The following is a 16,419-nucleotide window of genomic DNA, read 5'->3' as shown; positions in this document are numbered from 1 at the left end:
TAAAGAGTGAGAAAGAGGGGTCATGTATTGGAGATTTTTATGGCCGACCTAGAAGTGGTTGGTGCACGTGTGTCCCCTCACATTCCATTGATTAGAATCCAGTCACATCACCACACATAGCTACAATAAAGCCTGGAAAATAAAGTCTAATTTCATGGACTGGAAGAAGAAGATAAGGATCTTGTGACACTCAGATGCCACAGTCCACTTTATTTTTCATTAAATATGCATGCTACTCATTCTCACACATTTAAAATATTTATTGCTTCCCCAAGGGAGATAATACAAAGTAATTCCAGTCACAATATCCAACTCAAAGTTCAGATGGTCAACCATCCAGATGATGAACTATCCTCTCTATCAGAATCAGTAATGGATTCTCCAGGTCCAGGAACTTGTGCACAAAAAGGACAAGTTTTTCCCACCCCCAACATATCCCCTCATTACTATACACTGAAGCCGGGACACAGGAACACCAGAATAACTTCTGTACGAAGTGGGAAGAACCAAAGATATTCTGATGGTCAGACGTTATGAAGACCTCTTGTCCTAAGTGTAGAGAAATACTTTAATTAGATAATTATTCCTGTATCCAAGAAGAAACTTTTCCATTGTTTTGGGGAGCACTAGATCTATTTTCTGGAAGGTTCTATCTTGTCCATTACTCTTCATAGCTATATCACTAGTGCATGTTGAGAAAATATCTTTTCTGGGTCTAAAGAGATTTTGCATATTGTCTCCAGTGGTAAAAATTTCAAATGATAGTTTAAAGCTTGAAGAAAATTTCTAAGTACAGGCTTATGATTTTTTGGCAATGTAATGCTCTTAAAAACTTAGTTGTCTTCTAATCTATTTAATTCTTCTTGGATCTACATACCAGGAACTATGTTCCAGATTTTCCTAAACATAATTCCCAAGCTTGATTCACTTGTTTCTATCATTACTTGACACCTTCTCTTGAATTAATGCTGGCTATCTTGAAAATGCCTGAGACAACTGATTCTGTTGTGAAGATAAAAGGCTCACGATGATATTTGCTATGCGATTTGGCCAATTTGTCTAATGAGAAGTCTTGCTGAGCCACTGTCCCTGAAGGCTTTTCCAGCCTTTTCCTTCATTGCCTGTGTTTTGAACCAATGAGCTTTTCCAACACATTGAGGCCCCATCATTTCTGAATTTTCTCCATTCTCTTTAATCTATGTCTGAAGCCAGTCCATTCTTGACTGAATTCATCTCCTCTTTGCAAAACTTTGTCAGTGTGGCAAGTCGTATTCAGAACACAGTATAATGCTAACTCCTTCAAACCACCTTCTGTAGAGCTACAGATGTAGTAAGCATGTGATTTTGCCATCCCAGTTAGCGGAGGTGACTCACCACTTGTTTTTCCACAGAATAGCAGAATTCTCCACCCCTTCAGCCTGCTATAATTAATTTCTGATTGTCTTACCCTGTATGATTAAGCCAATGTTACGTGTATTCAATTTTATTTTTATAGCTTGCACTCTCCCCCACCATTTCTTATAGGAAATATTATAACAATCATAATTAAGTCAGGAAAATAAAAACAGATTAAATTTAAGGATGTATGTAATTAAACAGTTCTCTGTGAAATTAAAGTCAGGGAAGGCTGTACATAAACTGAAGATCTAGTAGATTTTAGGGAATCAGGAAGTTACAGGAAGCACAGGAAAGTGTCAGCAATAATCGTAGTTATTCCTACTGTCAACATGAGTGGGGTAAGAGAAAAATCCACAAGGCCATTGTGAAATCTTACCTCTAACAAAAATCCACATTTGCCAGAAGGAAAAATAATAATGGCTTCTGTTTCTCTTCCATCTTTCAAAATGAATACCCCTGCTACTCAATGATGGATCTGATCCAGACCCCTGCTGTAGGGACCCTAAGAGAGATAATGCTCAGATCTCCAGCCCCTGAAATAAAGGAAAAGAATGGTACAGGAAATGGTGCTAAGTTGCCAACGTTTCAGCTGCCAACACGTTCTGAAATCTTCAGCCTGTGCTCAGGACTCTCTGAGATCTGGTTCTGCCAGCTTCTCACTCTCTGTCCTTCACCTGCGCAGCTTCAGCCATTTTGGATTCCTTACCCGAAACACACCATGCTCTCCTTCGAACATAGATTTTGCACGTATCCTTGTCTTCCTGAAACGTTCCCTCTTATTCTTTTATTTCCCAGCTAACTTCTACTTATTCTTCAAATCTCACATAAAATATTACTTCCTTAGCCTTTTTAAAAAAAAATCCTCAATATAGCTTAAATAATATCATGATACGTTTCTACTGCACCATCTATTTTGTGTTTTGTATTTTGGTAGATGTTTCCTAGCAAAGGAATAGACAACTGAGTTAGATTAGATAGAATTTATTGAATGTGTACGCCATAAGGTATCTCTACTTATTGTAGAAAAGGCAAAGCAAGCTAAAAAAAAAAAATTAGCTCATGCATGCATGGAAGTAGAGTCCAAATTAAGGAAATACACAAATAACTATGATATTGAATAATTTCAGGTACTGTTATTTCATCCAGATACTATCTAGAATTGATTCTGTAAGAGATTTACTTTGTCTAATGCATTATACTGGGATTTACATGTTTTGTATGAACCGTCTTTTTTGGTGGACAATACAGTATTTTTTTGGGTGGGAACCGTGAGTCAGCTAGTCAAAGAGTAGGGTACCACCTTTAGTTAACAAAACAAATATTAGGAATTCAGGACCTCTAAACTGACAGCAGTGCAATTCTTGCCAAAGATTCTTTGGGACATCTGATATTTGAAAGAGGCTGTCTTTTGGACAGGTTAATTATCTCTTCCTCCCGATTTGCTAGGCTCTATCTGTTTTAATTTAATTTTTCAGGACACAGAATATGCGGATTTCATTATCTCAGTGCCCCACAGAAAGGTCTTCATTGAGTTACATCCAATGTTAAACCTGCAGCTTTTATAGTGGAACAATGTCCATGTTTTTCATAAAAATGTGTGAAGACATCGCCCATTATGTTCTTCAATGTCCCTAAACATAAAAAAATCACATGTTAAAGTCTCCCTTCAATTTTGAGCCAAGAAAATGTTTGTGTCTGAAGACAACCTTGGGACAACCACATTTTTCCTTTTTCCTTGGCTGCCAAGATGAACAGACAGACATAAATTCAGTGTTTATCTGCAGTGATTGACTCATCACAGGTGCCTGATAATAGCAATTCTTCTGTTCCTTTTAAAGTGCTTTTTCTCTTGGCAGGCTCCGGAAGGAATGTTTAACAGAATTGCTTTATACTGTATTGAAGCTGATTCAAATTCCTTAAAACAAAGCAAAAAAAAAAGGCGCTAAGTATACATACTAAATAATCAAATAAGCATGGTAATTACATAATCATGCTATCCAATGCATAATGCATTAATTATGAGCAAAAGCTTACGTTACTTTTAACAATACAAAGGCAGTTACTTTGTTTTATATGTTTCTTTCATTATGACAAGAAAAACATACTCCTGTGAAATAGTGTTCTGCACAACCTTCTCTTTTTTCCTTTAGGAAAAACACTGATTGACTCATTCAAATGTCTTTAACATACCCATTCATCGATTTTGAACAGTTATGCACTAGTTAGTACATTAGCTATTACTTATAATATGAATTTTGGCATTAATGTCAGAGATAAAATATGAGAAATGTTTATTCAAATAGGAATTATTATACTTACTCATATTCACTGAAGAGACAATATTTTTTCAGAAAATTATGAATTAAATGGTAATTGAAATATTATTATAACAATAGCTAGGGAGTAAACATATAAAATTTGAAAAATTGACACGTAAGACTACATTCTTATAAAACAGTAACTTTACTGTGTTGGCCATGGACCAATCTGCAGAGCTGTGTGGGACTCTGACCACCCATAATAAACCCATAATGATTTATTTAGACCCACATAAGAATTTTCATTTTACATTTAGAAAAACATTAGAATCTTGATCATTTTAAAGTAATTTTAAGTAATATGAGAATCTATGGAATTTATTATTAGAAATTACCTGAAAAACAATAAATCTAAAAACAACAAAAATAATTGTTAGAAGTTATTGTATGATGTAAAATATCAGACCATATTATTTTAATTGCCAGTTATAATTTTGAAAAAAAGTTGCTTAAGTATAGACTATAAAGTGACATTTATGATGCTTTCTATTTCGTCTTTTGCCTGCTTGTTTCGGAATAACAGCACAGAGTGTGATGAACCAGCCTAATAAATCATTTCCTGGTCTTCCTTGGAGTCATAGAAGAATAAACAAGAGAGAAGTTTTCTAAATATGTTCTATTCATTTGAATGTCTATGAAGTTTGAGCCATCTTGCTAATTTACATAGATGTTTTCCTTATCTGAAGAAAAGGAAAAGATTCATCAAGTTTAGCCCTGGTCATTTGAACAAATGAGAATCTTCCTTTTGCTAATTCCAGATACTTAACATTCCTCTCACTTCTGAGTTAAACTTTATTAATGTGAATCTCTTCATATGCAATTTAACACTGGAGACCTAGGAATTACCAGATGAAATGTAGAATAATGAAGCAAACAGTGATCATTTGAAAATTTTATACAGGTTAGTTCCCAGTATGTGTCCATTATATACATATATATTTACCAGTCAGGGAAACAGCATTGGTACAAAGATATATAATACAAACATAAATTTTAAAATCCAGAAACATATATAGTAATACTAGATAAAGTGAACTACATTGCAAATAAAATTGAAAGAAACAGAAAGATATTATATAATGATAAAAGGGTCAATACACCAAGAAAACATAGCACTCCTAAATGTTTATGTACCAAACAATAGAAACATGTAAACTATTTAAAACTGTAAAATAAGTGAAACAAAAACTGATAAAATTAAAGAGAAATAGACAAATCCATAAACAGTGTTGAGTACACCGATATCCCTTTCTTAAAGGATCTCAACAACAACTCCAGCTGACGGGCCCTAACTGACATTTATTATAGGACATTCCATCCAGCAACAGTGGAAATACACATTCTTTTCAAATGTCCATGAAATAAGATAGACATATCCATGGTCATAAAGCAAACTTTGAAAAAGTGAAATTAAAATTATACAGAAAATTCTCTGATCAAAATGAAAGCAAGCAAGAAGCTACCACTCAAAAGGTAACAGGAAAACTCCCAAACACTTGACACCCAACAACAAACTTCTAAATAACCAAAGTGTAAAACAGATATTCTCAAGGGAAATTTTTACCTATCTGAACTAAATAAAAATGAAAAAAACAATGCATCAAAATGTGTGCACGCTGAAACAGTACAGCACTAGACACATATGGAGAAAAGAGAAAAGTTTCAAATCAACAATTTGAATTCCCTACCTCGAGAACCTAGAAAAAGAAGGGTAAACCAAACCCAGCAAGGAGAAGAAAGGAAATAATAAAGACAAGAGCAGAACATCAATGAAATTGAAAAAAGAAGACAATAGAGAAAGTCAATAAAGCAAAAAGCTGGCTTTTTAGAAAGATCAATAAAATCAACAGATCTCTGTACAGATCGGCGAAGAGAAAAAGAAGACATTCATTATAAATATTAGAAATGAAACAGGATATTTCTACAGATTCAACAGACATCAAAAAGGATAAAAAGAAAAGCTACGAGTAACTCTAAATACAAAATTTTAACAACTTAGATTAAATGGATCAATTTAGATTAAATGGATCTTCTTTGAAGAGTACAACTACCACAACTCACCAAAAATGAACTAGATAATTTGAATAGTTCTCTAATTATTAAGAAAACTAAAACTGCAATTAAAAACCTCTCTCCAAACCAAGATAGTTTCACTGGAGGATTCTACTAACATTTTAAAGAAAAAAATATCACCAATCCTACACAATTTCTCCTAAAAAATAAAAGAGGGCAAAATTCCCAATTAATTTTTTGACTCTATTATCACTTTAATGTCAAAACTAGACAAGGAGTCTATAAGAAAATTACAGAGCATTGCATGCCATGAATATAGACACAATTCTTAAAAATATTTTTTCAAAGAGAATTCAGAATCTATAAAAATAATTTTACTCCATGACCAGGTGAGATTTATTTCAGAAATGTAGGGACGGTTTAAGAATCCCTATTAGGTCAATTTAATCCATCATATTAATGGACTTAAAAAAATCACATGATTATATTAATTAATACATAAAACACATTTGTTAAAAACTTCTGGAACAATAGGATTTAAGGAGAATTTCTTCAAGACCATCCACAAAAAACCTAAAGCTGACATTTTACTTAATTGTGAGGGACCAAATGCTTTCTTCTTATGATTAGCAACAAGACAAAGCCATACTCTGTCACAAGTCTTACTCAACAGACCAGAGTTCTGGAGGTTGTAGTCAATGCAATAGGCAAGAAAAGAAAATAAAAGCAGACAGATTGGCGAGGAAGATATGAAAAATATTCCTATTTGCAAAGGAAATGTTGTCAACATGGCAAAACACAAGGAATCTACAAAAACCCTCTTAGAACTAACAAATTCAGCAAGATTACAGTATTGAATGTGCAGACATCAAAATTAAAATTCTTTAAAACTATTTCAGAAAGGAAATAATACTTAGGTGTAAATGTGATAAATCTTTAAGAGGAGATTAGACATTACAGAAAATTATACTAATGAACTGAAAGATAGGACAACAGATATCCAAAATGAAATAGAAAGAGCAAAAGTAATTGAAAATAAAGCAAGGAGCATTGGGATATTATGCATAGTACAGTGTTTAAAAGTATAATATATGTCTAACTGGAATTCCAGAAGGAAAGAGGGAAAAAGAGTAGGAAAGAGAAAGAAATTGAAGATATAATTGCTAAGAATATTTCACACCAGTAGTAGACATCTACTCGTAGTTCCAAGAAGCTCAGAAAACCTGTAAGTACATAATTTACAACACATAAAATACAAAGAAAGCAACGTTTATTAGGCACGTGATGGTCAAACTCTGAAAAGAGAAAATCTTAAAAGCAGCTCCTTTAAAAGAACAGTAATACTTAGTGCTGACTTACCGAAAAACACGGAAGCCAGAAGAAAATGGAACGTCATATTTAGAGTCGTGAAAGTTTGACGTCTACGTCTATTGTAAGTATCTTCCAAAGGTGAAAGGAAAGAAATATCACTTTTAGATAAGGCAAATCTGAGATAACTGGCCATTTGCAAACCTGGAAAAATAAAACTCTAAATAGAAAACGTATAAATAATTATATATTGATGGTACAAACTGTTAGAATGTAATTGATAATCACTGTAAATTTTGAACGTAAAACATACCTAACTGCAAGTTACAGCATCAGTGTTAATGGCTGTTGAATGTGATTTAGGGTTCTTATTGGTTTATATGGCAAAATTAAGTGAAGAATATAAACTTCCTTTCTTCAAAACATAAATATAAAATTAAGACCACTCATAAAGTCGTATAAATTATGCATAATGAGAAGCAAGAAGTTTATTTACTGAAATGTGTTCTTTTATCTCACATAGCGTCTGTCTTTTTATCCATAAAACTCCACTACCAAACTATAAATAGTCTGGAGTTTTAAAGCTATGCCTAGCACAAAGTAAGCAGCACAATATTTTCTGAAGGTATTCTTTAGAGATGTAAATATGATAATTCCATCAGTGCAGTTCTAATTAATGCTGTATTATCAGTCCATCAAACTGAAAATAAATGAAAATGCACAAATATCAAAAGGCATACAGAGGTGTCTGAAGGCTTGACTTGGAAAACAAATTGAAAATCAACCAGGGTTCAGCCTAATGGCATTTCACATTCCGATCACCCATAAGCTATATGTGCTATAATTATTATCAGCATTTACCCTGGAAACAGTTAATCCATTACTTAATATGTATTTGGAATTGAGTCGAGGAAAGTATCAGATAGAAAGAAGCTCTTTGGTGATTTGCAGTCTTTGTAAGTAGCTCATGCTTGTAAACCCAGCTGTATGATTGCCTTCATTTAATCCGTCCTTTTTTTTTTTTCCATGTTTAAAAAGGCACCAGTTATCTTGGGGGAAAAAAGTAAGCCTCTTTTTCAAAGATGGAAAATTGTATCTTAGTGTAGAGGTACATAATGCACTGATGCTGATAACAAGAATGAAGAAAAATTAAAGACATTTAGGTGCCTGGCACTTACAAGAGGCATTCACTGACATTATATAAATGAACACAAAAGAAAGAACACCCACCAAAAGGCAAGGAAAGAATACAGCAGACGGGCCGAGTGTGGAAGAAACGTGAGAGAGGATGAGTAGTGCTGGACCAAAGACAGGAGTGCCATAAGCTGGCAAGAGCGATCAGAACAAAGTGAGCAAATACGGAAAGAGCAGTGTGGCTCTGGCACAGCACGTGGTCTCAGATGCTGCATTTGGTCCTTAGGTTATGTTCAGTTAGCTGTCTGTGAATTTCCAAAATGAAGAGAACATGCAAAGTTCCAACCAGGATGAATATGGGAGAGGTGAGAAACAGATTTTCAGGCTTCTAGCCCACATTTTCCCTTAAATTACACACAAATAACCCAAAAAAAAAAAAGAGTCTGAAATATATTATAGGGTACAAAAGTAACACGTGACACCATCATGCTTGCCAATGCCTCAGAACTGTGTTCTTCTACAAAATCTTCCTTCAGCAACACAATGAGACTCAGATAGGCATCGCTCTCCAAAATGTGGTCTTATGGAAGAATCAAGTCTTGTTTCTCACACTATGATATACTGAGAACCAAGATCTTTTTTGGAAGTTGTGTTAAGTGTACATTTTCCCTCAGAGGTCATTATGTTTCTTTACTTGCTTTTACACAAATGTACTCAAAAGAAATAAGACATTTCTAAGAGGCAAGAAATAAATACTAGAGCAGGGGATCCGATTTGGTGCTAGGCAGGGAGTAATGCCTTACAAAGAGGATCCTGGCATTTTGCTGCTAAAAACCAGAGGTACATACATAATAATATAATCAAGACAACTCAGTTTTATTTAGTGTTTGTTACATGACTATATGCCAGGAACTCCTCTAGTATTGTACATATTAACTCATTTAATTCTCAAACCGTACTTTGAGGAAGGTATCATTATTATTCCTCCTTTAGGGAAGTGAAACTTGATACATACAGTTACTAGGTAATTTATCCAGATTTACATTCCTAGTAAAGGGCAGAGCTAGAATTCAATCCCAGGCTCTCTGCAACTCCCAAGTGTGGCTGCCTTCCCTCACCTCTGAGGCTTGGACATGAAACGGCCCTTCTAGGTTCTCCTGTAGCACGTTCTAGGCTGGTCCCCATTACGTAAGTTAATTGCACCTTATTAGTTTTCCTGGTGTTAGTGTTTCCACTAGAATGTAACTCTTTCTAATTCTTGGCATGTATCTTGCTTATCACTGTATTCCAAGCAACAAAATAATGCTTGGTCTTTGTTTAGAGCTTAAATATTGTTTGTCAAATGAATGAAGGGGACATACTGATTGTCTACTTCGTGCTACGTGTACTGTTAGATGCTCCCTAATTGTCTCGATGAGAGGATGCTGAAGAAATTAATAAATGAGTGAGACTCAATTGAGTGGTCAGGTCAATTACAAATATGGTGTGACTGGAAATAAGGCTCAAGCCACAGATCCCTGCTGCTTTTGATGATGCTTCAAATTTCTGCCATTAGATTAGTTTCTTTATGTTAGAGAGCATTTCTAAGGATAACTCACTTGGGGTACTGGATCAACCTTTTAACATTCATTATTTCATCATTTGAGTTATTTCTCTCTCTCTCTCTCTCTCTCTCTCTCATCCCTCCTGGCCCAGCAGCCATTATTCACAGCCACCTTGCCTCTGGGGCCAGAGTTGGAGATACCCTTCCGCTTTAAGGCAAAATGTATCACCTGAGAGTGCAATCTTGCAGCCCTGTTTACTGCTTTTACAGATTACATAAAGATAAGCGATGAATTAAATGCTTCCTGATGGCTCACCCACCAGGAAGTGAGCAGATTTTTGAAATAAAATTTCAGACCATAAAGTGTTTTCAACACCGGTAAATCCAGGGTGATGCATGTCTGGAAACACTGAATCAACAAGGAAAGATGATGCCATGTAAAACACTGAAATGAAAAAGAGAATACCTGTACTAGAGCGGGGACAAACACCCTTATTGGCTACAAAAAGGTCCCAATTAAAACTCCTTGCAACGTGTTATAAATTCAGATTTGGGAGAAATTCCTCATTAAATCAGAGTTTCCATTTTTCTCCCCACAATCACTTTGTGATGGCTTCAACTGCAGTTCATGAGAACTGGGTGAACACTGCCTACAGATACTGATGATTATATATTAATTCAGGGCTATCATAAGTCCATGGGAGTAAAAAAGAGACTTATCCAAAAGTGCAAAGCATGGTGTGGGAGCAGAGGCAGTGTAGGGACAACGAATGTGAAATGCAAGTGGAAAATCACCCTGAAGTGCACAGACTTTGTGGCGGTGGGCTGCCCAGAAAGGTGAGGAAGAGCCACCTCACCACGCTGCTCCACAGACGGCGCTGGTCAGTAGGCTCGTGACAGTCATGTGATTTGTCAAACTGCATCTAATTGAGGGGATCGAGATATCAAACATCACTCTAACGGGAAGAGCTTTACTCCCAGTTCCTGTCTCAGAATTTTCTGAGGACTCCATCTATGATCTGCTTCGCTGTCTGGGGACCCTGAGAACTGCATTGACTGGTGACAACAGCCATGTCTCTATCCTTCCGGCCAAGGACTAACCAACGCCTCTGCTTCTTTGTCCATCCTGATCTAGAGCCTGTTTATTGATTCAGTCTCTCTAGTCATACATATCGACATGTCATGCTCTTTAATCTCTCTGTATCCTTTTGAAACTTCGCCCTCTCCTTGAAGTGCCTCTTCTCCTCTGGTCAGTTTGCTCAATATTTGCTCACTTATCAAGTGTTAGCTTTGAAGTCTATTTAGATCACTTCCCTAAAGTAGACATGTCTACTCCTTCTTTTAAGCCCCATCAAAATTGAATATCTTGTTCCTGTATTTAAGCATATATAATACCTCAGTGTGCTTTTGTGTTGACATGTCAAGGTCCCCTTCCTACTGTACATTATAAATACCTTGAGGAGTTTATCAAGTTAGCAAATAAGAGGAGATTAAAGAGATATTTGTTTTATTAACGTGTTAATTAATTTATTATACAAAAATAATAATTTCTGGCTTTACAAATTTCCCTGAGGTCAGCTTATAATCAGCTCATCTGGTGCACAAAAAGGACTCTTGATATTCCCTAATGTATGAAATAGTCTTTTACTAAGAAATAAGGGAGAAACCTTGGACATACTGCCTTTTCAGTGATCACTCCAGGACCAATTATTTCTCTGACCTGGGACAAAATATTTAATTTTGACAACATCAAAAACCTCATCAATGAAATGAGTACAACTAACATCTTATCTCTTAATGGAAATGATGAGAATTAAGGAATGTTTATTCCTTATTGCTTACTCTGTGAATTTCCTTTTCCAGTATGACAAGTTTTCTTTGTGTGTTTTTCTTATAAATGGGATTAACTCAGGCTAATACTTGGAGGGAAAAAAGTAAATTCCACAGATTCAGAATGTAAAAACATGATAAAAAAAAATGCACTGCTAAGAGAAAAGACAAGACCGTAGTTTATTAACATACCAAAATTTCAGGCCCTCTTTTATACTTGTGTTAACCCAAGATCCCTTGTGAGATTTGCCTCGTCATCAAAGAAGGAAGAGCAGTCTCAGGACAGGGGGGCAGGAAGATCAGATCTGAAGCTTCTCAAGGGGGAGGAAAGGGAAGCTTGTATTCTTGAGTTATTTCAAGGGTTCTGATAACATATATCTGAAACAGGACATAACACCCATCTAGAAAAATAATTTAGATCAATAAAAAGTTTGCAAGATTTGTGCAGGATGATACATCCTTAAGGTCTACAAAGAGATCACAGTATTTGACAGGGGTGGGAGGTGTGCATGGTGTTGGGGGGTTTGTTTTAAAACATCAGTTGCTCCTTGTGTTAGTTGAGATGTTTAACTTTTATGACATTTGGCATAAAAGTCCTCTTGATTGTGTGTGCACAGGTTGACATCATTACCATTGACTATAACAACCACCACCACCACAACAAAAATAACAGTGCCTTAGTCAAGACAAAATGCTTATTTCTCTCTTTTGCAAAAATAGTCTAGATTGAGGAGCCAGTGATCCACACAGAATGCTCAGGTTAGACTGAGCAAAGTCCCATCCTAGGGAGACTCCACAGATAAACTCTTAAAGACTATTTTTGTTCGTGGAAATTGATTTCCAGAAAGTCCTATTTATTCTCTTTTGTGAATTTTCTACGCATAGTAACTGTTAAGTTCTTTAATGTCAGTTTCAGAGTGAACTTATTTTCATGAGCTTTACAATAAAAAAACACCAAAATATGGTGGATTCTATTTGGAAGAAAATATTTTCCCATTTTAATTCTTATTTTATTTGATTTTTTTTTTTTGGACATACAGAGTGTTTTCATAATGTAGAAAAACGCTGCTATTTTTGTCATTTTAATAATGTTTAAAATTTTATTTTTAGCTTCTAATCCAAGGATTATGGTAAATTTACCTGCGCTGCTTCTGATTTTTTTTCTTTTTTTCCCCTCATAGATTAACTTTTCTTTTTAGGGTTTAGTTTTCCTAACCAATCATCCTCATGCAACTTAAGAATAATTATTTCTTTGCTTACTTAAAAAAATAGATAGAAAAATAGAGAGGAATGAATAAATCACAATTTCCTTGCAGCATAATAATGATGTGCATAAAGTAGATGTCGTGTCTTGCATGGTCACCACATGATTATGAGGATGAACTATCCACCAGCCTTTGAGGAGATGGACGTGTGGGAGGAAACCACGCTTACCCCGTCTGGACAGAGCTTCCCCAGCTTTCGTCATACCAGATAGACAATGACACCAAAAGGGTTTTTGATTAAATTTTCACCGAGTGTAGACAATCATTTCACGTTGAGAAATCGTGTGCATTGGTGTGGAGGAGGCTGTGACACCTGCGTCCCGGCCTAGTTAACCCTTTCCCCTGTTCACACAGGAGTGGCTCCTCGCTCCCTGGAACTTTCGAGATCCTCCTTGTGATGATCCCTTTGCTGCCCAGGAATCTCAGATACCCTGTCTCCTGTCTAGAACGACCTCTTCCACTTCCCACAGCCCTGGGCCCCTTTAATCCCGCTCTCCCCTCTTATCCTGGGGTTTTACATTCTTCCTTATAAGAATAACCCAAAATAACCCCAGTTCCTCGGGGGCTGAAGTTACTATTCTATGTTTTCTCTTACCTGGCGACTTTGCAGAGAGTATGAATGAGTCTGGATTCCAAACGTGTGGCTCCGTTGGTGGAAAGGGAAAAGGGGGGTTTTCTATGCCTTGGGACTGAGTGGAGGGACAGTGAGGGAGTTCTTCCCGTGTTAGTCTGCTGGGGCTGCTATTACAGCATACCAAGCACCGGGTGGCTTCAGCCACAGGAATGCGTTCCTCACAGTTCTGGAGGGTGGTAGTCCTAGATCAAGGTGTTGGCCGATCTGGTTCCTTCTAAAGCCCCTCTCCTTGCCTTGCAGACAACTGCTTTCTCAAGGTGTCACATGGCCTTTTGTCTGCAAGTGTGCAGTCCTGGTGTCTCTTACTCTTCTTATAAGGACATCAGTCCTATTTTATTAAAGCCTCACCCTCACAACTTCATTTCCTCTTTCAAGGCCTTATCTCCAATACAGTCACACTGGAGTTAGAACTTCAGCCAATGGATTTGGGGGGGACACAATTCAGTCCATAACACTTTCCTTTCGACACTTGGATTGCTCTAAAAATATTTCCAATTGCAAGCACCTTAAACCTCTAGAATGAAAACTTCAGAGAGCCCTTGACTCTTGTCATGTAAGACTCATATTCCTCCTATTAAAATGACTTTCTGAATATGTATATCTGCTCTTTTACACTTCATTTCAATTATTCAAAAAGATTTTTTAGTTTTCTCCTTCAGTGTGGTGCAGTACATATCCAGGGCATATTAATTGCAAAGGATTACCAAATTGTCCAGAGAATGCGTTGTATTTTCTCATCAGGCCATTTCTAAGTCAATGTAGTAACCTTTTCCTCCATCACTTAGTAGAGTACTCAGAAAGCCTGCAGACCTCTGAGAGTTTGGTGTGAGTATTTACATACGTAGAAAATCTTACCTCATTGAGTGTTGAAACAGTTGGTAACTGTTACTAAAATATATTCTGAAAAGTTTCAAGCATTTTAAATAGATAAGAGACAGATATTCAGACATGCTTTTCTTCTTGAAACTATAGGATGGATGCCTCAAGCTGGAAGCTCAGAATCCAAGCTTCACACACCAACCCCTTTGGTTTTTGTTTGTTTCTAATTGACGTAGGATGCTCTGGGGCTAAGATAAACTCTGCAGTTCACCACAGTGACTGCTGCTTTCTACTAACTCTATCACACCACCTTCCCAGCCTACAGAAACATGTGCAGTTTGCAGTCTCTGATTTAACAGACAGGCAGTCTGTGGTATGGGACTGTTCATAGAGCATCAGTTGCAAAAACATCAGGATGGATAATTGGGGATGAGCAACTAGAGATTAGAAAATTAATTTTTAGATGTCTAGCATTTTTTCTTTTGTGGATAAACATAAATTATTGATTGTACCTTTTAAGTACTTGTATCTAAAATCAAGGCCTGCTAAGAATTGGCCTATGTGACACATTTTATAAAATAATAAGTAATATGCATTGCCAATAGTTCAATTTTGAAAGATTTCATAGTAAAATTATGATCTTTTTTTAAAGAGCAGAAAAATTAGTAAAAGCATTGTCTGCATTCCTGCAACTCGTGCAGCAGAGTATAGGTGTGCACTGTCCTTACCACTTTCTGTAGCTTTATCACCCTCTCAGTTTCTCACCTCTTATTTTTATATCATTCTTCATTGCCACAGCTTTTGAGTTTGTTACTACTACTTTATGTTTCTACTTAAGACAAATGAAAAAGCTCAAACAAATTTAAGCAAAACAAATGGAGTTTATTGGCTCACACAGCTGAAGAGTTCAGGGATGAAGCTATCTTAAAGAGCTCCAGGATGCAGTAGTCTCCATCCGTTTTGTTATGACTCTTTTGTCCCCTTTTCTTCATTAGACTCTGCTTTCCTCTTCAGCTTCATTCTCAGTTTAAACAATATGTAACTTAAATTGTTTGCACAGCTAGAAATTTCAGAGGCAAGAGAGCATCTTGTAAATATCTTCAACAAATCTCAGAAATAACTTTCACTGGCTTAGGAGAAGTCACGGTTTGTCTTCTGAATAAACCTTGTAGCTAGCGTTTGGAGTTCTCCAGTTAGCCTTTGTGCCCAGCCCTAGCTTTCACATGTCACTGGATCAACGTGTACTGATTGAGGACTGTGCACGTAGAGGTTTGGGTAAAACAGAACAAGTAGTTACTGCCTAACATTTACATCTTTTCCTCAATAGAGACACGTTTAAAGCATCTTTTCCTACCATGTTACAACTGCACCACAGACTGAGGCAGATATGCATTAAATGCTCCTTAGTATAAGACTGCCTAATATCTCATACAATTACTGCATACAGCTCCTGGTCCAAGACATCTGGTTAACAAGCCTTCTTTTTGCCTGGGGTCAGAAGTGACTTCTTACGGCCTGGAATCCACCTCCATCCTACTTACTGTACCATGGCACTGAGTAAGTAGGATATCTTCAATCAAAACTTCATTTGGAGAAGACAGATGGAGAAATAATATTCAGTATTCATCTTTCCATACCAGGGACGATGTCTTTAGGGTACACATGGCAAGGACTCCCTGTCCTGCAGGGGAGAGAGTTCCCTGGTCAACCAGACTTCCTGTTCCTGATTCTGTCCTTACAGAACCTTTCACTTTCCCATTTTCTTATGACAGCATATTTGAGGAAGAGACTTGGAAAAATACCTTTCTGGTGATTGCTACAGCTTAGCATTCCCTTCCCATTGGTACAGATTTAGATCACAGTGCCTGGGGGTTGCTTTACAAGTTAAGCAAACATAGGACTTTGTTTCCCAAACTAGGGAATTTATCTGGCCATACAAGTAATTCCATTTAAACCTTCCTTGGCTTCCCGACATTTTGCATTCAATCCACTTCATGGGATAATTACCAAAGGTCAGAGTCTAGAGCTTGTAATCTGTACCCCAGCACAGGTGTCTGTCTTTCAGCAACAGCCCTTCAAAATGTTTTGCTCGTATCTTTGCCTTTAGCCTAATGGCTTCTTTTTGGGTGTCTACCCCAAAATTAGCCTATCCCTGCC

Source organism: Vicugna pacos, chromosome 13 (genome assembly GCF_048564905.1).
Source record: "Vicugna pacos chromosome 13, VicPac4, whole genome shotgun sequence".
Lineage (NCBI taxonomy): Eukaryota > Metazoa > Chordata > Mammalia > Artiodactyla > Camelidae > Vicugna > Vicugna pacos.
This window is presented reverse-complemented; position numbering follows the sequence as displayed.